At 41.1% G+C, this 20791-nt stretch overlaps 1 protein-coding gene across 1 annotated transcript in view; it reads right to left on the reverse strand.

Annotated features, from left to right (window-relative positions):
- ap1m3 (adaptor related protein complex 1 subunit mu 3) overlaps positions 1-20791 on the reverse strand; it is a 200358-nt gene that overhangs the window by 37524 nt on the left and 142043 nt on the right. The gene's annotated exons all lie outside the window — the stretch shown is intronic.

Here is a 20791-nt window from a genome sequence, read left to right on the forward strand (position 1 = left end):
TTTCATCCTGATTATTACAAATGATGCTAATTACAGACTAGATTCACAAAACGATTGAGCTGCTTTTGCGCCCGACTAACATGATTCTCAAAGACGTCGTCTAATTCACTAAACATACAGCAGGGAGTTAAACGCTCCCCTGACTGCGCTGCAGAGAAAACAGCGTCTCAGTGCGTTGGTGCTGGTGGTGCACATTTTAAATGAATGATTTTGCAGCATTTGATTCACAAACAAATTGTCTGCTGAGACCAGGGCACCGGGTGTGTTTTGATTGAGAGCCCCCTGGTGGTGGATTTTACAAACTGTGCATTTTGTATACAGTATATGCATATGCTTATGTGTGTATGTGTACATATATATGTATATGTATGTTTGTTATTTTTCATTGTTTATCCTGCTCGACGTCATTGTAAATGAGGGCATAATAATATAACCAGATCAGTCCTGGGCTGTCAGTGACTCGACACTTTATCCATATCTGTGGAGCGGTCTGGGAATGTTATGCACGAGAATGCCAGTTTGTTTGTTAGTTTTTTGTTTTTTTCTCGAGTTGCCTTTGCTTTCTCCATTTAGAGAGGATTACACTTTTCAAGTCTGGCATCACAATAAACCCTGACAACGTTGGCGCTCCCCTCCTAGCTCGTCATCTGTGGACAAAACCGCTCCATCAGCATGAGAGTAAGAGTAGCAGGGTGAAGGTGCAGGCGGCTTTTCTCCACATTCAGACACAGAACAAGAGAAAAAGTGCACAGAGCAGGAAAACTTTTTGGGCGTGTTTCTCAATATCATTACGGCTATTTGCTTTGTGAATAAGACCTTGAGACAGCAGAGCAGCTGGAGCAAACACTGCACAATTTGTGGAGCTATTAGCTAATCCATTCTTTGTGAATCAGGCCCCAAGACCTACCGGGGTTTACAGGTGTATGAAATCTGCTGGGTTGAACGAGTGAGGCCTCAGAGCACGTTGTGTTGTTTCTCTGATTAACATGGCGAAAATAAATAATTACTCCCGCTATGTCAATTAAAAATTAATGCTTTCTTAAAACATGATGTGGATTCGTCAGATGGCACTGCTAATTACTGCAGAACTACATGCAGAACAGATCCATGATGATATAAAGGAAACACTTCTGAGGGCGGCCGGATGCCGACGTTGTTCTGGCTCTTTCCCTCATGTGTCTCTCTGTTCTCCTTCTCCCCTGACCATTTGTACAAGCAGTGCAGACAGTCAGCTGTGCATGTGTCCATGTTGTGATGAATAATTAACTCATATATACGATATTAAAGCAAGGGATACTTTAAGGAGAAATCACTTATGCATGATGCTTAACCTTCTCAGCTCAGTGGAAATGTTTCCCCCTGCAGAAATCTGCTTTACATTCAGTGTTTGTGGTTTAAAAACCTTAGCTCTGTGAAAATTTACTCTTTTATGGAAATATTTAATTAGTGCAATCTAAGTCTGGGGGTGTTCTTGAAGAGGATTAAAATTCAATATGCACAAATTCTGAAGTTTGGATGTGGGGATGTGTCGAAATAAAAGTTTTAACCTTGTTTTGGGCCAAGATTCTTCATTTAGTATCCATTTAAAATCCACAGTAAACAGCAATTATAGAGGAAGAGGACAAAACATCAATTCAGCAGGTAATGCCAAACTTCCAGATCCATCCATCCATCCATATGATTAACTCTAAAAATAGAGGAGAGATAAAGAGATCAATTAAAATTGGCATTCAAAGTGACATTACTTTACGGTTAAATCAGCATTTCTTCAACATGATACATATTCTATTACATTTGAAATGGAATTTGTTTTGACAAAAAGTCAGCTTTTAAATTAGACAATTTTGGATTTCAATTGTAACTTTCAAATCCGCTCTGGAAGTTGCATAACATCACTGGAGAAGTTCTTGTCTTACGATCACTGTCTGTTTCCCTTAAAGTGGAATCATTTGCTATTCTACTTGATGAGTTGTGTTTTTGGAGCCATTTGGTGGCCTGTATGTGAGCAGGACTACAGAAAAACTACTGGTTTTGGAGGAAGGATGCGTTATGCTCCAAGAAAGAACCCTGATGGAGTCGATCGGAATCAGACACATGCTCAACATAAAGTCGACCAAATTTTACTCTCACGCCTTGTTCACACTTTGCAAAAATAAAACAAAACGTTTTCAGGTTGAGCTGCGTTTGTGAACGCAAACAGGCAAGTATTTCACTAGGACTCAGAGTTTCTCCTGCCAGCCCCCTACTATTTAGCCCCCATGAATTCCAAATGAACTGATGTGAGAATGCAGCAGGATATAATCAGGTGAATTCACTTTGAAGGCGTGGGAGGGGGTGGTGACATTTAGTCCCTGCGATTGGTGCAGAACCGTAGACTGTCTGCACAGGACCGTTGCAATCTCTGTGCATGTTAAAAAACTGCTGCATTCTGTTTTCTTATTGCCAATATGGTCTGTCTTCCTTAGTTTTAGTTGTCTTCTTTTATGTCACAGAATGCCATTTTGGTTCTGATGACATGGCCTTCTGCAACAAATAAAGGCTTACCGTTGGACTCCCTCAGCTGCGGTAGGCTTTTGTTTTCTCCTTTTTTTTTTGTTGTTGCAACAAATACTTCTGCCGGTTTATGATTATACCAGACTTGAGTGGAGCTGGAGAAAGACTGACACAGAGGGAAGAGGGGGGAGACAAATGCAGACGGAGAGAGGGACAGAGACAAATAGAGAGATGTGAGTAAACGCCTGAGAGCCAGGAGGGAATATCCATTTCCCTTGACACCAGACAGTCACATATCTGTGGCCAATGGGAAACACACACATGCTAATTGCCAGTTAGGGGACCTGTCAGTCATCAGGAAATGCTGCCTGAACCTCATCTGCATAATTTCCCATCTATCCTGCCACCCGGCTCAGGATCACGCTCAGCGGACAGAGCGGCGGACGATCCTGTGTCGTCACATTTGACTTTGTTGGACAGCGATTACTCTCCGATCCCAATTTCTCTTTCTGAAATACTCTCATCTCCTTGTGTCTTGATTGCATTTGTGCCTGCATGAGTGAATATTCATGTTTGTGTGTGTCTGTGCATGTCAGAGTGTACACACCCCTTCGAAGGGTGGCTGGTAATTGAGAGGAGGGGGCTAATAACAATGCTGTCAGACAGGCCTGAGTGGAAACCATTATTAGTGCCTTGTTACTCTGGATAAACGCTGGACACAACACGCAAACACACATACATACAATTTTAGGAGGTTGTTGTTGTTGTTGTAGAAGGTAGTGAGGGGGAGATGAAAGGAGGACAGAGAGGAAGCAGGGGAGGAAGTGAACAAAGTGAATGAGTAGAATGACTCTGGGCATGTTATAGGTCTGTGTGTGACTGTGTGTGTGTGTGTGACTGTGTGTGTGTGTGTGTGTGTGTGTGTGTGTGTGTATGACTGTGTGTGTGTGTGTGTGTGTGTGTGTGTGACCTTGCATATGTTTTTGAATCCTGTTGATGCAAATGTGCCCTATGCTGTTTTTTGATTTGACAACTGCAACAAAGCATCCCTCTGCAACCCCCCCCCCCCACCCCCCCCCCCCCACCCCCCACCCCCCACATCTGCATATCAAATAATGTCACCTCATTCTTCCCTCCTGACCCCCAAACGGCTAACCCCCTGTCAACCCCCACCGCGACAAATGTTTTATTTAGTCACCCAACAATGGCTAACTGTGATGGGGTACCCCCACAACATACTGTCAAATGAACCAATCAAAATCTAAATGGACTTCAGAGGAGACAACAGGCCTCCTGTTAAATTAGCATTTAAAAGACACACAGAGGGAAGGGGGCGGTAGAGATAAAATATAAATGGTTGTATGACCAGTGTGTATATTTATATTATGTCTTCAGCAAAGTAGTGGGTCATGCATTAGGTACAGGAATGGCTGTCCGATCCCTCAGTGATCCCTCATCGATTCGAGTCGATGTCGATGTTCATACAACTCAGCACAAGCACGACTTCTAAGAACACTTCTACCAGCTGAAAAAAAGTACAATCAAGTGACAACCAAACACAGATCGGTTTTTGCTTCACCAACTCATCTGGCTCCTAAAAGCGGACTGTTGCCAAGCAACCCAAACAATTCACTTCACTCTTATTGTCTCTGTGGTTACCACACACTGGCTACTTGGTGTGTTGTGTGATTCCGAGGCATCAGGTTGATAAATAAAGACAAACACGTTCCGCTTTAATGTTCTTTAATCATTTCAGGACAACCGGCTGAGGTGGAATGATATAGCCTATATAACGAAAATATCTATATCAACACTTATTAAAGCCCTTTTGTTGAATCAGATAATTTGGATTAAACCTAATGTGTTATAGGAGTTGTAATTTATATTATTTGAATAACTTGGTCAGGCTCATGCTAAATATTCTTTTAATTTATCAAGTTGTGCTGCCATGGTATTAAAATCATACTTCATGTGAAAAGTTTGCAGTTTACCAGGTTTAGGCAGGAAAAAGATCACAGTTTTAGTTTGAATACATGACTTCAAGGAAAGTACAAGAAAGAGAAGTCAGGTTTGTCCCTGTCACTCATCTTCCACTGTTGGTCTTACATGGGACACGAGCCTCAAGCTCCTTTAACAACAGGCCATCCTATCATCCTCCTTAAGTTGATTCTCTGGCTTTTTATGCTACATGTGACTTTCCCCTACGCTTTGCCCTACTAATAATAACTGCAGCCACCAGACGCTGTTGCCTTTATATAATTATGAGTCATTCAACCTTACAGATAGATGATAACAGCGTGTTGAGCTGAGTAGGAGGAAGAGTAGTGCTCTACAACTTTACATCTTTGCTTCAAAGGCAACTGATAACACCCATCAGGTAAGCTTTTAACACACACATCTGAAAACCGGGTGTACTTATTTAGTTGCTGCACACTAAACCTGTAAATGAACCTACTGTCCAATATAAAGCCTCTTTTGCAGGTTAGTGATTTTCCTGCACCTACTGGTTTTCCTAGTTTCTTATTTGTACGTCAGTTTTCTTGGACGTGTGTTCATCCCTGAAACAGAGATGTCTCGATTAAGACACCGTTTAGCACATTGTGATTTTTTTCCATCTTTGGCTTCAGATGAAAAGGAAACTAACAAGGCTTTCCCGACAAACAACTGCATAAATATAAAAAGTCTGCAGACAAAATACGACTATACCAAAAGCTTCTATTGGAGTTACAGCACCTACAAGGCAACAACTGATTTAATATACAAGTGACAGCACGCTGGTCATAAATGCCCCCGGGGATATCGCATCTCAAAGTAAGTGCGTCGGCGCGTTGTCTCATAGATCAAAGTCAGAGGCAATCTCACGCTCAGCACTGAAATAATAGCTTTCTGGAAAACAACTCATTTTTCTTTCCTTCTCCAGTAACTCAGCAGTTTTATTCACTATTTTTCCAAACAACTTGTTTGAGACTTTAAATAGTGTATTCTGTGTGTGTGTGTGTGTGTGTGTGTGTGTGTGTGTGTGTGTGTGTGTGTGTGTGTGTGTGTGTGTGTGTGTGTGTGTGTGTGTGTGTGGATTACGTCTGTGTGCATGTGTGTGTTGGATCATGCCTGTGGGGGTGCTGTGTTGAACATGACCCACTGCTGAAGTGGAAAATGAGTCACTGTGCACAAACACGAGGCTGGTACAAGGAGTCATGGATGTCCCTCTAACATGCATGATGAAGTCATTTACGCATAGTTTTCTGATTTCCCCTTTTTCACACACAAACAAAATAGACAAAGAAATATAAACTATTTCCCTCTCCTCATGTCCGTACCACCCTCCTGTCCCATTTGTACCTCCCTCTCTTCTTTTTCTGCTGTGACACTCTTCCCTAAACTTCTGACCAGTAGCGGTTGTAGAGTTTGTTGGGACCTTGGGCAAAATCTCACATGGGGCCCCTCTAACTAGCTTTCATTACATTTATGTTAAAATATGAACAAAAAAAAATTGCAAAATGTAAACATTAAGGTTTTTATTTCCAAATTCAGTTCTTTCAGCCTGCTAAGCTAACAAGCCGACCGCCAGTGACCCGACTCTATAAACATTTTGTGCATGAGTAAAACAGTTCTGTAATAGTAGAATGTGAATTTTTGGGAAAAAGTATTTCGAGCTGTAGAAATATGCACACAGTTTAGATTTGCACATGATATGTATGTGTACTTAGAGTTTGTGCTAGAAAAAGCTCAATTCAGAGACTTGACTAAGTCTGAGATATGGACGCATACCTTTACAATCTGCAGGTGTGACTAAAGTTATGAGCACAAATTACAAGCACTTTGACTGTGTCTCTATGCGTCAGTTTGTAATATCTGCTAGATAACTTTAGAGCCGCTGGGTCCTACACTTCCCACAATGCAACGTTATAGCATCACTTTCGCTGCAAAACCCAATTTACTTTAAACTGTCACAGGAAGTTGCCGTGGAAAAGTCTTTCAAGTTACAGACGTATCTGAGTCTGGAGACATAAACACACGTCTGAGGAGATCACAGCTTCATGGTGGTGCACACAATCAGTACCTTTTATCAATTTTTACTTACGTGGTCTTGTTGTGAAACTGGCTGAAACAAATGTATCGACATTTCCATTTCCACTCATTGATTTGCGCTTGACAGGAGTCTTTCCAAGCATGTGGCATTAGAGCCCTCTCCTCCGGTTTCTTTAAAGTTTCCTAATCTGTAGAATCAGCAGCGTTATTGTCTCTGTAGAGTCTTGTTTAGTCCACAGACTCGCCTTTAAAACATCAGTTTGCTGATGGATGTTGTGAAAAAGATGCACCAGGAGGCTTTTCGATTGAAATTGCAATTATTTGGTTGCTGTTTCAGTTTCCCTTCTCTGGGTTAATTTAATCCTCGGTAGTATAATTCAGGGTTTAATCCCTCAAATGGTTTTATAACAATTTCTACTAGAATATGGGTGTGGTTTATTCTTTTTTTTTTTAAATACACAGCTGTGTGAAATACTTTATTCTGATTGGCCAATTACGCAAAGCAATTGTCTGCTAACCCTCGTTAGATCCAGTTGTTGCCAGACCAAACCGTTACCAAAAAAATCAGATGGTTGCTCGGGGCTCAACTCTAAACACAGAAATTAGTGGAGTTACTGTAATATTAACATTCTGCGCAAAGAAGTCTGGTTAATGTGACGTTGGTCCGTTAACTGTGGGAAGAGAGACAATCACAAATGGAGGAAAGTGATTAAAAGACACAGAACTGCACACTTTTTTTTCACAGAGAAATTTACTAAACTAACGATGGTACATGAAGTAAACACATTTGTTTGCTTGCTAGGATCTCCATTAGCAGTTACCCCAGAGCTCAGCTATTCTTCCTGTGGTCCACACATAACGGAGCCTGGTGTGAGACACGGCTGCTGAATGGAAGAGAAAATGTCAACAGACTCTGATATGACGAGGCAGAAGAACTCAATCTGCTGCGGTGCTGATTCATGCAGATCTGTTCACCTCGTCTCACTTTGACGCCAATGGAAATGTTCAGTTTCATTTAACCAATGAAAGCTAGTTTAGCTCAGTTTATGATGCCTACAGAGTTAAAGGGATAGTTTGTGTTTATTTGAGACCGGGTTGTTCAAGGTTCTTAGGTCAATAGTAAGAATATCAATCAATCATTATTGGTATAGCACGTGTTATCTGGAGACGCTTTACGCTTTGTGATGTCGTCTTCTTAATGTCTTTTCTTACTGGTTTTACTATTTTTATCTTCTTTTACTTCTTACTGTCCTTTTATTTATGCTCTTATCTCGTATTTATGCTCATATCTTAATCTCCTCTTGTGTTTTAACTTGGTAATTTCTTATCTTACTTAGTCTATTTATGTTTCATATTTATATTTACTTTGTATTTTTATTAATATTATAGTTTTGGGTTTTTTGATCCTTTAACCACTTGTTTCTATTTCTTTTACTGCTCTTACCGTCTTATTGCTGTTATCTTTTTATTTTGTTCAGCTCTTTTAGTTTCTTACATCATTTTAAATCTTTGCTCCTCTTGGTCTCAGCTCGTGTTGTTGGGTTCTTGTGTTGTCTGGGTTCTTATGATGGTTCTTGTGATGGTTCTTGTGATGGTTCTTGTGATGGTTCTTGTGATGGTTCTTGTGATGGTCGGGTTATATATGTCTGTTGGGTATCGTGCACTTTGGGTTCTTTTCTGTTGAATTGTATTTAATTATTTTTAGTATTTTGCATTTGTTATGTTCTTGCTGTTGTTTATGTTCTTCTGTGTTTGCTTTAGTTTGTTCTTCTGTAAACCTGTGTTTTTAAAAGGTGCTATATAAATAAAGTTATTATTATTATTATTCTTACAAAAGAGCATATGGGATAATATGAAGGCAGGATTTCTCCTTTGTATACCCCGCGTTCCTGTTGTCCACACTTCCTTGCTGCTGAGGTGGACGTCGGAGCAAGCTGTGCATGATGAGGCTGGCGGTGGTTGCGGACATGAGTCCGTTGGTGGCGGCTGGGCGTCAATATTAGCCGCAGGAGATGCTAGCTCAGCTCAGCCCCTTCAAGGAGAGACTAGCCAGAGTTAACCAAAGCAGAACCGAGCTAAAAAAGAACATGCATGCTATATTGAGATAATTCTGAGCGCTTAACTTTCCTACTAGCAACCCACTTAGCTTTAGCACTACTTTGGAACACCTGTTTGGGTCAGCAGGTTTCGAAGGAGTCAACAAACACAATCAAAACTTTATTAAAATTAGCTTTCTTTTACGGAGAATATGACACACCATCTACTGTAGATTCAAGAGGATTCTCAGATTGCGTCAATACACGTGCAGCAGTTCCCCTCTCATCCATATTCCAGCAGCACCAACTTGTCCAAGTTATTAGAAATCTATTACGGCTCCCTCATCGCGCCATCCATCCACCAGCCTCATTCTCAAACCCCTTCATCTCACAATTCTTATCATTTATGTCCCCCGTGGATTACCCTACTCGGCTTCTCTCTCAGTTTTACAGCTCTCGCCTTATTTTGTATCGCTTTTTGTTCTTTTTTTTCCTCCCTTTGCACTTTAAAGATGAAACAGAAAGCCTGTGATGGGATCTAGACTGAAGAATCGGTTGATCCACTCTCACTGCTGAGGCAACATTAGCTCATAAATTCTTCATTACATATACATGAAACACTGACGAGCTATTAGTATGTATTGTCTCACATGAACACTGTACATTGAACCAAACAATAAACTAAATAACAGCTGTGCATATTTGTACTCTGTCAGATTTCCTCCCTCACAGGTTAACCCTTTAGTTTAACTCTCCCTGTTAAATATTTACACGACGTATGCACATGAATAGTCAATGAACATAACTTATAAGGGAACATGATAAAAGATAAAGTCAAGTATTTACTGGGCCGCCGGTTACGAGAGGCAAAGCACAACATTGACGGCAGTTCTTGAGAGCTCTAATCAGTATAGAAACCATCTTATCAAATCGTCGTTATCAAACAAAAACCATCGTCATTACCATCATCAAGGCCGGCGTCATAAAGGCGGTGATGAAGTGAGACAAGGTGAACAGATCATAAAACAGTAAAGAGGCCAGCGTCAAATTTTCCAGACTTCTTTCTGCTGATTTGGGATGATTACAGTTAAGTGTGAGCTGACATCGCGCCTTAAAATTTGATACAATCGTACAGTGTATGTCAGGCTTTAATTACAGTTAAATACATATAAGTGTACACACATCAACTGAAAATTAAATTGTGGTTAACCAAACCTACTTAAGCTCATGTATATTAAAGTCTTTATATGTGATTTTTCACACTTAAATATAAAAATCAAGTATATCCTCTGAAAATAACTCTGTGAGTCATGACTGTCTACAATGGGTGTAACACCCGAGTCCCACTGTCTGTGATGTTTTCAGAGTTTTCAGAGTCCTATCTTCAGTTTGTTTACATCGCCCGGACAGCAGGCTAACTCCTCCCCTCGTGTATAAAAGTTGTTTAATTGAGGGACTAGAGAAAAGAAGAATAACATACTGTACTCACTGCTTAACTGTGTTTCTAGATCACGCTCATTTCAGGTAAATTTACATGCAGTGTGAAGATACGAGCATAATAAAGATCGCTAGCATTAGCATGCTAACACAACAATGCACCGCGGGTTGTTTTGGTTTCATGCTGGTGCTCAAGGGCGACATCTGCTGGATCAAAAAAAATCGCATATAAAGCCTTTAACTAACTTGATTAATGTAAATAGGGTGGTATGGGGATTAAGTCAAAGTGTTATCTAAGGCTTTTTGGGGCAGACGTACCTAGATAAGGTGGTGCTAAACAGTCCGCATAAGATTTACAAACCATCACACACACACGTACAAACTGTCACTGAAAACAGCCTGTCCCAGCCCTCCTGATGAGGAGTACCCTTTCCTTCCTGCTGTGTTCCTGATAAAAATAAACGACATCTATCAACTATTTTATCTCCCTGAGCAGCGCTGTAATACTTTATTTAAATGCTAATGTCTGTGTGATAGATTAGAAGACGGACACAGGTGAGATATATGTTTTTTTACACGGCTCACAGCAGGACTATTTTAAATCACTGAAGCTTCACTCTGCAGCCGCAGCTCATAAGGCTTCGTTTGAATACGATGACGACACAGTTGTTGTGTTGTGGTGTATGACTGCCTGTTAGATTTAACCTTTTCCAGTTCTGAGGAGGTAAAAGGTCATTTTCAGACACACAGTTACAAAAAAAATGTATGTCTTAATTTGTTAACAGCCTGCATTGAAGTCATTCATAAAGTCACCTGCAGGGCTGATTTTTCACTTTATTAAAAATAAACATTGGCAAGACATTGACAAGTTATTTTATTATTCTGGATTAATATAGAATTCAGTCTGTTGTTAAAGCAACCTAATGATTGTGTGAGAACTGAGCAAGTAGGAACAAGTATGGAATATAAATTGTGTTTGATCTTCACCTTTTGATTGAAGTATTCACTTTTAAGGTGGTTTAAGAGTCCTGAAAGATCAATAAAGTTCGACTGCACTACTTCAAACATTATGAAACTGATGAAATATAGTTCCTTTTTATTTTTCAGAACCTGGATCATCCCACATAATCCAACTCTCAGCAAGAGATTTGACGTCTTTAAACCAGGATCCATCACAGGCCCCTGACTGCCTGGCCATGAGGTACATGAGGTAAGGGGAGGGTCACGGGAGCGGGAAGTAAAAGCAGCAAACATTTTAGCTTTGAGGCAAATGTGAGGTATAGCATGCAGCTGTAAACTGCTAATGACCCGCTTTTCCCTGCACCATGTTTTTCATTCAGCCTCGTTTCAGTCACTCTTTGACTACGACGCATCAGTCCATCAGGTTGTTGCACCACCTCACTCTCACTTCAGTTTGCTGTAAGATGTTTTAACAAGAGATCTCAGTGGCTCCAGAATTTCCATTGGGATTAATAAAGGTTGTAAATGGACTTGAGCTGGTATAACGCTTTAAAAGTCTTCTGACTAAAGATGCACCGGTTGTGGAAATCATGGCCAATACCGATGCTTAATATAAAAATTCAGCTGATTGTTGATTACTTCGTTTGGTGTGAGACTTCAATAATTCAAACATTTTCTCTTATGTTTGAATCAGTAGTTCGGTGTACTAGAGGCCACAACTAAATTGGTACATCAAAACAGATAGACATCCACTACTGGCATTGGTGCATGCCACTGTCTTTGACGATGTCCAGTGTCTGTCAGAATGGCGAGAATCGACCCAATGTGAAATGATGCATTGGTGCATCCCAGCTTCTGACTGCAAGTGCTTTTTACATCGCATGTCACATTCACCCATTCACACCCTGATGGCAGAGTGTGAAAGTGTACATTAGTATTAATTCGTTAACTAATCCCATTCATACTCATTCACAATCTGGAGTTCAGTATCTTATAGGAAACACCTTTCAGTTTATATAACAAACACAGCTGTTTGTGTGCATTCCTTTGATTAGAGGAAAATAGATTTTTCTGCTTTTATGCATGGTGCAAACTTTTTCCAATTAAGCCCAACATTACAAAGCACTTATTTAACTCCAAATCATAATATATTCTGCAGTCTTGCAGTTTTCAGGCCTGTGTTTGACTTTTGCAGGTAGGGCAGACTGCCGGTGCAGAGGACAGTTCAATGTGGGGTAATGTGGCATGAATCTCTACAGCCCCTGCACCTCAGAGTTGCTCAACTACATGTTTTTTTTTTTTCTAGCTTGTGTTGATTTTGTGTCAATGTGTCTTCAAAGTAATGGACAGTAATGACACCTTGTCAAAGTTGACTTCTCTCAGATTTGTTGCTTCATGCAGGGAGCCACTTGAAGCTCCTGTGATGAGTTTTCAGCTGGTTATAAAAACAGACTGAAATCAATTTTGATGCCACCTTTATTACCTAAAAAACCAAGAAAAACCATCAGCATAAAGGTTGATTATTTCTACATAATAATCTCTAATGCCTAAAACGGCTGCGGCAGGGTAGGTGTCAGACGAGGCGATCAACAGCGTGCTGTGGAAACAAACATATTTAATTTTTTTTGAGGCCAGAGATTCAAAGTGTGGATATAAAATATTGATGAGGTTTATTGTTAGAAATTGTACTTAGGTATGTACCGGACAAAATCAGCAGCGATAAGAAGGACGGCTTTATCTCCAGCGGCCGCTCAAATTGACACAAACCCAAAGTTCCTCACAAGAGCTTTAAGTTACTTACAGAGAGAAGTAATCAGCCAGACTGCTTCATCGTTGACATGAAAAAAAGGTTGAAAATCAGTACCTCAAACACGGTTCATAACATCTCTAGACAAAGACGGGCGCTCAGGATAAGAGGTAAAGAGAATCTTTAGACTGAATCCTATAAAAGATGCATTACAGCCTCAGTTGGCTCTCTTTGTTGCGCGAGTGCATACAGCGTTGTTTTGACTCAGTTGACACCTATCATATATTTATTACCTCATTTCTTTTGAAGTTGGAAGAATTCCAGCTTCAAAGTAAAAAACCTGTGATGTCCAATCCTCTTCGTCTTACACCATATTTATTCAATTTCGTCTCTCCCCTCTCCCGCTCGCTCTCTCTGGAGACGGGATACACGTTGTTTTTTTGAGCTGTCAAAAAAACAGTGGGGGGGGGGGGGGGGGGGGGGGGTGGAGTTTTCCATTCTGGCTCTATCTCTCACTTACTCTTCCCATATGGAGGATGGTATGGCATCATTATCCAGGGGGGGGAAGCAACCATCCAGTCAGTGAAATCAACAATTAGGACCCAATAAAGTGGAAAAGCATATTTCTGTATGCTAATGCCTTCCGCGGCGGCAACAGTAGACGCTGATTAGGCTGCACTTCCCTCCACCAAATATCACCGCTATTATTATTTATTCCATTTATGTAAAACTCCATTTATTCCTTCCATCATTGCATTTATCGGGGGCCACAGTACGGGGCAGGCTCCTTTCGCTGGGCTTCGAAGAAAAAAAAAAAAAAAGAAGTGACAGGCGAGGAAAAGAAGGCTAATTTGATTCATGAGTAGATTTAATGGAAGAAACAGTGAAGCGTGAGAGCGGCTATAATGTACCCCCAGCGACTGTTCTCCATACATTCTCCCGAGCTGTCACAGCCAGTCAGCGCCGAGCAGAGACGAGGACATACTATTTCGAGGAAGAAGCGGCGAGAGCGGGCGCTGAAGTCGTCCCTGCATGTGCACAGAAACTCAACCCTTTGCTTCCCCTCCGACGCCAATTCACGATCAAACACACAAGAGTGTGAAAGTAGGCTCGCAATCAGCCTCCACTCATGCGCAAACCATCTCTCCTCACACTACCTGCTTCCTCGTCAGAAGAGACTCAAAGCCAAATGTCAATTAATATCCTCTAATTAGTATCTGAAGACGTCTTCAGAGCAGAAATGCATCAAGGCAATCTGTTTGTGAATATCTTTGATGTGTTGTGCCGACGTTTCCAGTTCTGAGGCGAGCCGTGATTATCTTCATTAGATTTTGTGTAGTTGTGATGTTTGTGCATCCCGCCAGAGAGAAAAAAAAAACCGACATTAGACGCTATTAAATGCAGCTCCCCGGTGTCGACAGACATCCAAGAATAATCTCGTATTTTGTCATAATGATGTGATTTGCATGGCAAAGCATCTTTCAGAGGCCTCGGCTCGATCTGACAGAGACCTCAGCGCCTCCACAGAAAGCAAAAGTTCATGACTCGCAAATAACTTATAGCGCGTACTGAGAAATCCAGAGCTGCTTTTGTTATTTTAAGTGACACAGAGGAGATGTCTTTGAACTCTTCAGCAAGATGCGTCTGCATAAGATTGGAATTTTTATTTTGTCAGGCTCCATAAAATGAGGTCCCATATGTGGCATGTGTAAAATGTTCTCCGTCTATGGCAACTGAACATTTGTCAAAGAAACGTGTCCTTGTCATTTCAGCTTGAGCGTACTTAAATGGTTTTGTTGTTTTGTAATATGTCACGCTAATGTGTCAGGATGGATGTTATCCCGTTTTGTTGTCTGTTATTTAAAACGTCCAGATTTGATGAATGACGGTGTGATTAGAAATGTCCTCCTGATTTGAGTAAACAGCATGTGTTCTCTCTGTCTTAAAGGCACAGTATGTTAATTCCGCCACCAGGGGGCTCTCAATCGAAACAATAACAAAAGATAACATCAAGGCGGGGGGGGGGGGAATCATAGGACTTCTCTCTGCTACCGACGACCCCTGTCCCCCCCAAAGTTTGAATAATCTTAATAAGTTAGCTAAATCTAGTCAGCTTACCCCCATACAAATGTGTTTAAAGAGAGATGTATAGGCAACACAACAGTCAAATATAACATTCATAACAACCCATGAGAACAACCGAAACAATCAAAATCACGGTTCGTGCTCGGGCCCTAATTATTGAAAGTTCACAGACGTTCGAGAATGAACATGTCAAAGTTGCATTTCCACGGACAAATGATTTGCCAGAAAAACAATTTTGGCACTAATGGAGCACTGTCTAAAAGTGGGCACCTCTCTTACATAAAAAAACTGCAAGGTAAGCAAGAAAACTCTCGTTATGTTTAATCAGTTAATCCATTTTTTTTTTTTTTTTTTTTTTTAGCTAAGGTGTGTTTTATGAAATGCTCTTTAAGGGAGCGCTTATTCATCAGGACTCTCATTACACTACAGTAATGACACAACACGGAGCGCTTGGCTTTGTGTCTCGGGGGGGATATTGCCTGCCATTCATAAAAGCACACCTGCACTGCGATCGCTCGAGACATCCTGAGAGACAAAAGAGCCAATAAACCTGCAGAAACCGATCCAACCTGATACGGGAGAGGCGGAGGGAGATGTTTAAATTGGGGAAGCTCGAGCGTTGCTGTTATCGCAGCGCGGGTATCATCATCATCATCATCTCTGGGAGTAAGGAGCGTCTTTGAATCTCACGCCACTCAGGAAGACAACGGATCAGAGGGTTTTGAGATTGGAAAGAAGGGGGAGTGTGGCAGGGGCAGCCTTCCTCATCCTCTACCTCTGTGGATGCTCTGCTGTTGTGGACAGGAGGGGGGGGGAGAAGGGGGTGATAATGAGAGAGGGAGAGAGGCGGGGAGAGAGAAAAATAATAATAATAAAGGGGCAGAGCTGGCACGAGATGCTATGTGTAGATGGCGCTGCTGTGTGTGCATTATTTAAAAGCTCTCATTATACTGAACCTGAAAAAGACAAAAATCAATAGTCTTCGCAGGGACACCAAACATCCCAGGGTGCAGACTTCAGGATCAGCGTGAGATAAAAATTGCAAAGACAGGGTTAAAGTCATCCGGCAGAGATAACAGACGGCTGTGTGCAGGTCAGAGATCACCTGTCCTGCATCGATTCGGCCCGAAACCAGACGTGTTAAATAGAACATTGATCCAGTTTGTGTGAGTTTGTGTGATGTTGCATGTCTCCTGATCATCGACGGTCCACGGGGGAGCTTTGTTTGTGCTCGGGGGGGGGAAAAAAGAAGTCACCTTTAAAGGGTGAAGTCTGATCTGTTGGTGTATCGCAAAACACACACGAGAACGGAGAATTTCATGATTTACTACGAGTTTCAAACTGAGCGTTTTCCTCTCGGTCAGTTCATTTTCCCTGCCTCATTGCTCTTCATTTATGCTCATGAGATCGTGACAAACCCGTCAAATTTGATTAGTGCCATTTCCGTCAATTTGAGCGCAGTAAACAGCACCTAAGCAGTGCTGTGATTTATTCTGACAAGAGCGAAATACACCGGATTTAATAAAATGGCAGATGGAGGATGACCTGAACACAAATATTCTCAACTAACGTCAAAGCCCTTTCATTTATAAAACTCAAATTTGCACTATAGAATAAATCAGGATTATTTTGTTTACTGGCTGACCTCCTGTTATTGTGAAATGCCACCTTTTATTATTCTTTTTACTTAAAGTTAGCTTAGTGGTTTGAAGAAATTGGGGCTGTCAAGTAGAATCGCTTATACAATATTTTCTCTCTCTTTAACTTAACAATTAAACCTGAATCAAGTTATGATAATGTGACAATAGAACTGGAAAGAAGAGGGAGAAAACAAAGAAAATGCATGAAAAGAATGCAGTAAGAACAAAGGACAGGATGGACTTCAGGGCAGAGCGAGATGTTGAAGCCAACAGCACAAAGTGTCGCCTCTAATGGACCGTGAGGAGGGAACTTCTGGCTCCTGAAGGATTTTCTTCAGGTCATCAAGCATCACATCATGGAGATGCATGTGTAACCATGGCCACAGCAATAGCCAAAGTCCAACCAAAAGAGAGACACACAAACACACACAGATAAAAGCCAAAAACCTATGTTCTTTCCTCATACTGTGAGTGACTCATTCCAAACTGAAACTTACTTCACACATCTGTTTGTAGCCAGAACAACAAAGCCTCAGAATGTCCATTAACACGACTGTCTGACTTTATAATCAGCTGGCAGGTTGTTAATAAAGCTCCTTGGTGTGCTTATCTTTTTTGATTCTTCAAACACATTCATTTTGGGATCCAGCACCCACTTAGGGATGTGTGTCTTTTTTTTTATTTTACCAAGATGTGAAGAAAAGTCACAAAGGTAGGACGCATACAAGCTCAGATGATGAAATGTATTATGAACAGATGATATACAAGAATCAAGGAAGGCAGGTACAACACGTAATGTAAAAAAAAAAAAAAAACCCGGCAAAACACAAAGCTATTCTTCCAGAGAGCATCCAGGCAGAGTGAGGAAAATGAACTAGACACAAAATGAAGGAAAGAGTCCCGTAAAAGGTGAGCAAGTGGGCGGAGCATGGCAGGACGCTGATGAGATGATTCAAACAGAGAACAGATGTGTAGATGGAGAGAAAAGGAAAAGACAGAGGGCACATCTGGTGGAGAACGGCTGGGAACTCTGAGAAGTGGAAAACTAAAAGTGGAAGGAAGACATGAGGGACAAAGTGTGACACCTGTGGCGCCGCTTTAGCCCTTAGAAACTCAGACTTTACAGCCAGTTTAATTCACTCTGACTGATTTTGACGATAAAATAACAAGTCAAACGCCAAAGGAATATGTAAATAAACATGTCTGGACATAATCAGAATTTTTTTTTTTGGACTAATTCACCAATATTTAGTCTTGCACTCAACTCTGGAAGTACTTATCTTCGGCCGTCAAATATGCTGAAGTAGACCCATTGGTCATCATGCATGCTACATCTGTCCATTATAAATAACACATGAGAATGTAGTAATAAGATAACAGGGATGTAGAGGGCAAGAAAGAAGAAATACAGAGGAAAAAGTGGAAGAAAAATACCACAATAAAGTCGCAACATACAGCGATGATGCTGTGAAAAAGGGTTCTTTGAGCACTCAGCAGGCTTTTGGAAAGGATCCCACTAAAAGTGACTCTAATGGTGATGCCAGGTCACTGTGCTCTCGTTTCAAAAATGCTGCCTTCAGGTACACTCCTTGACCACAAGCCCACTAAACCGAAAGGAAAGAGCAAAAAAAAAAAAAGCTACATTTTTTTCTCTCAGCATTTTCAGCAAAGCTCGACACTTGGCAGCTCTCATAAAGAGTAAAGCCCGAGGTTCATATCACATCTTTTTCATCTGCTGCCAAAGTTGAATATGTTTTTAAAAAAAAAAAATAATAATAATCTTATTGGGACGATTTAAAGTGGGTGATTTTCGTGTTTTAGCAGAGTTTGTGTTGTATACAGCGACACTTTGACTGCCGTGCGGCTGCATATGTAAAAAAAATCCCCAAACAGAACCTGATTGTGTCTAATATGATGGGGTTATGAGTGCATTTATTTAAGCGAGCGTTTGTTCCCTCTTAACAGGCTTGACAAAGTCACGTACTCTCCAAGGTGCAGGTTTAACCTCCCGTCTGAAAAACTGTCAGCTTAACGGCCCCTGCCTTACGCTGATAAGTGCTCAGGTGTCTCGGGCTCTTTGGGAGAAGGTGGATAAAGGTGCTGAAGCTTTTGTGTAAAAGCAGCGTGAAACATAGCCCAGAGTCTTCTTTATTTTCTCTCTTTGAAGTTAATTGACATTCAGCTCAGGGTTTTGCCTCCTAACTCCTCTGTTTTTTTTTTCTTCTTCTTCTTCTTCTTCCAAACTTCAGCACAGAACAAAAAGTTGGTTCCAGGAGCTCTCGTCCTTGAGTGCAACTTCGCTTTCTGCCTTTTTTGTGTTTTGTTTGTTCCTTTAAAAGTTGATTGAGGCAGTCAGTCATAAAAGGGGAAGAGGCTGATGGAGAAAGACACGCCGGCAGCAGGCCGAATGGTGGCAAGCAGAGGAGTCTGTCAAACTCCATCTCTGCTCTGAAAATGGAAGAAGAAGGGCGCGACTCTCAGAACAACCGCAGGACGTGGAGGAGAGAGAGAGAGAGCGGGGGGGGGAAAGAGGTGAGCGTGTGACGGGAATGCCAGAGCGACATGTCACTGCTGATGACAGTCAATTTTGTCGGCGAGTCGAGGGGGCTCAGAGATGCACTCCAACACGGGCAGCAGCAGAGATGATGCTTTTAATAAAGAGGAGTACTTACCTGGTTTCCCCATGAACATAATGTGCTCAACACCACGCGTGACCCAAACATTATGCACCGAGCAGCGGGAACAATTTCTGGTTGTTTTTTTTCTCTCCCATTTGTAGACCGATCTCCACTGAAAATTGAGAGCTTCTGTGGTGTGCTTCAAACCTTGCACAACCTGTGTTTATGTTTTGTTTTTCTGATATGTGAAGTCTTTGTTGGCGTGAAAATAATGCTAACTGTTCTCAGCAAAGGTAGCAGACTAGCAGTACTAACGCCTGACTGATACGAGTGGTGCAAAGAAGTGAACAACAGTTGTGGAACCTCATCTTGTCTTCTATCTGATGAAGTTGGGTTTACTTCAAAATAAACACAATATTTTCCTGTTGAAAAATCAGGAGGTTTAAAAGATGAACACTGTAGAAAAAACTATATTTTCCCTTTGTTTTTACTTAATTATAGTTTTTTTTTTTACATTTTTATTTTCTTAAAGGAGTAATATATAAGTTATCTACTGCATTAAATTATATATATGACCTATATCATCAGACATTGTTTGCGTTGTCGTCATGATTTTCTGTTGTGATTTGGGTTCTTATGTATTGTTTTTATGTTTTCTTCTGTGTTGTCAAAGCACTTGCCGTGCGGTTATTAGCAACGCTCCTGGGTCCTGAGTCCCGGGAGGAAAGCTCCCTTTGATATGGACTACATTGCTTCCTTTGAGTGTGTCCCTTTGATACATGTAAGGTCACTGTGGCTGCAGTATAATGTGCAGCACTGTCCTCTGCACTGGTCCTTTGCTTTCCCCAACAATGCTCTTTCTATAAATACTGCAGGATGACGTTGTTCAGTATTGATATGAACTCTTATCCTGTAGAGAGATTTAAAGATCGTCTTGATTCTTTAATTTCACCTTTGGCATGTTGAAAAGAGCGGATAGATTCAAAGACATCAGAAGATGATCTTTTACCACTTGATTTTTCTTTAATCCTTCCAAAACCAAAACTGCGGCAGACATCCGGTTAATACAGTATTCTTCATTGAACACATCACAGGACTGCTTTTCTTTTAGTTTTATGGTTGTTTGCATGAGTTTAATGATCATATATTAGGGCTCAGTTGGCTCTGGCTTCTCCCCTAAACCTTCAAGATCTGACTTTTAACCCTTAACGAGCTGAAGTCTCCACGCTGGGCACTTCTGCTCACGGTTGAACACAGGATCAAGACCAAAGGTGGAGGAGATAATGCCAGCTGAGCCCCTCAGATGCTACACATATGACGGTGATGGTGATGGTGGAGGAGGGGGTGTTTACGATATTTTACTGGGTGATGAAGTCAAGAAAATGTTTTTTTGGATCATGGCAAGTTTCTTTTGCAACATCAAAGATAAGACACACATTCAGTCAACGAAATAATCAGGGGTCATTCATTCTGTCTGGAATAAAGCTCCATGTTTACTTATTGAATTGATTTGTGTACAGATTCAGTTCAACTCAATAAATCATGAGACCCTGTTGAAACTTTACCAGCATATCATCTGTGTGTCCATTCCCTGGAAGAGTCTTGACTCTACAAGAGGGAGCAAACACACATTATCTAAAGCTTATACTTCAGTGAAAGTCAGAGTCTTTAGACACATAACATAAATGTTTTTAGACTTTAGACTTTATTGTCCCCATGGGGAAGTTCCGTTTCACAGCACCGTGT

The sequence above is a fragment of the Labrus mixtus genome, chromosome 3, assembly GCF_963584025.1.
Source record: "Labrus mixtus chromosome 3, fLabMix1.1, whole genome shotgun sequence".
NCBI classification, from domain to species: domain Eukaryota; kingdom Metazoa; phylum Chordata; class Actinopteri; order Labriformes; family Labridae; genus Labrus; species Labrus mixtus.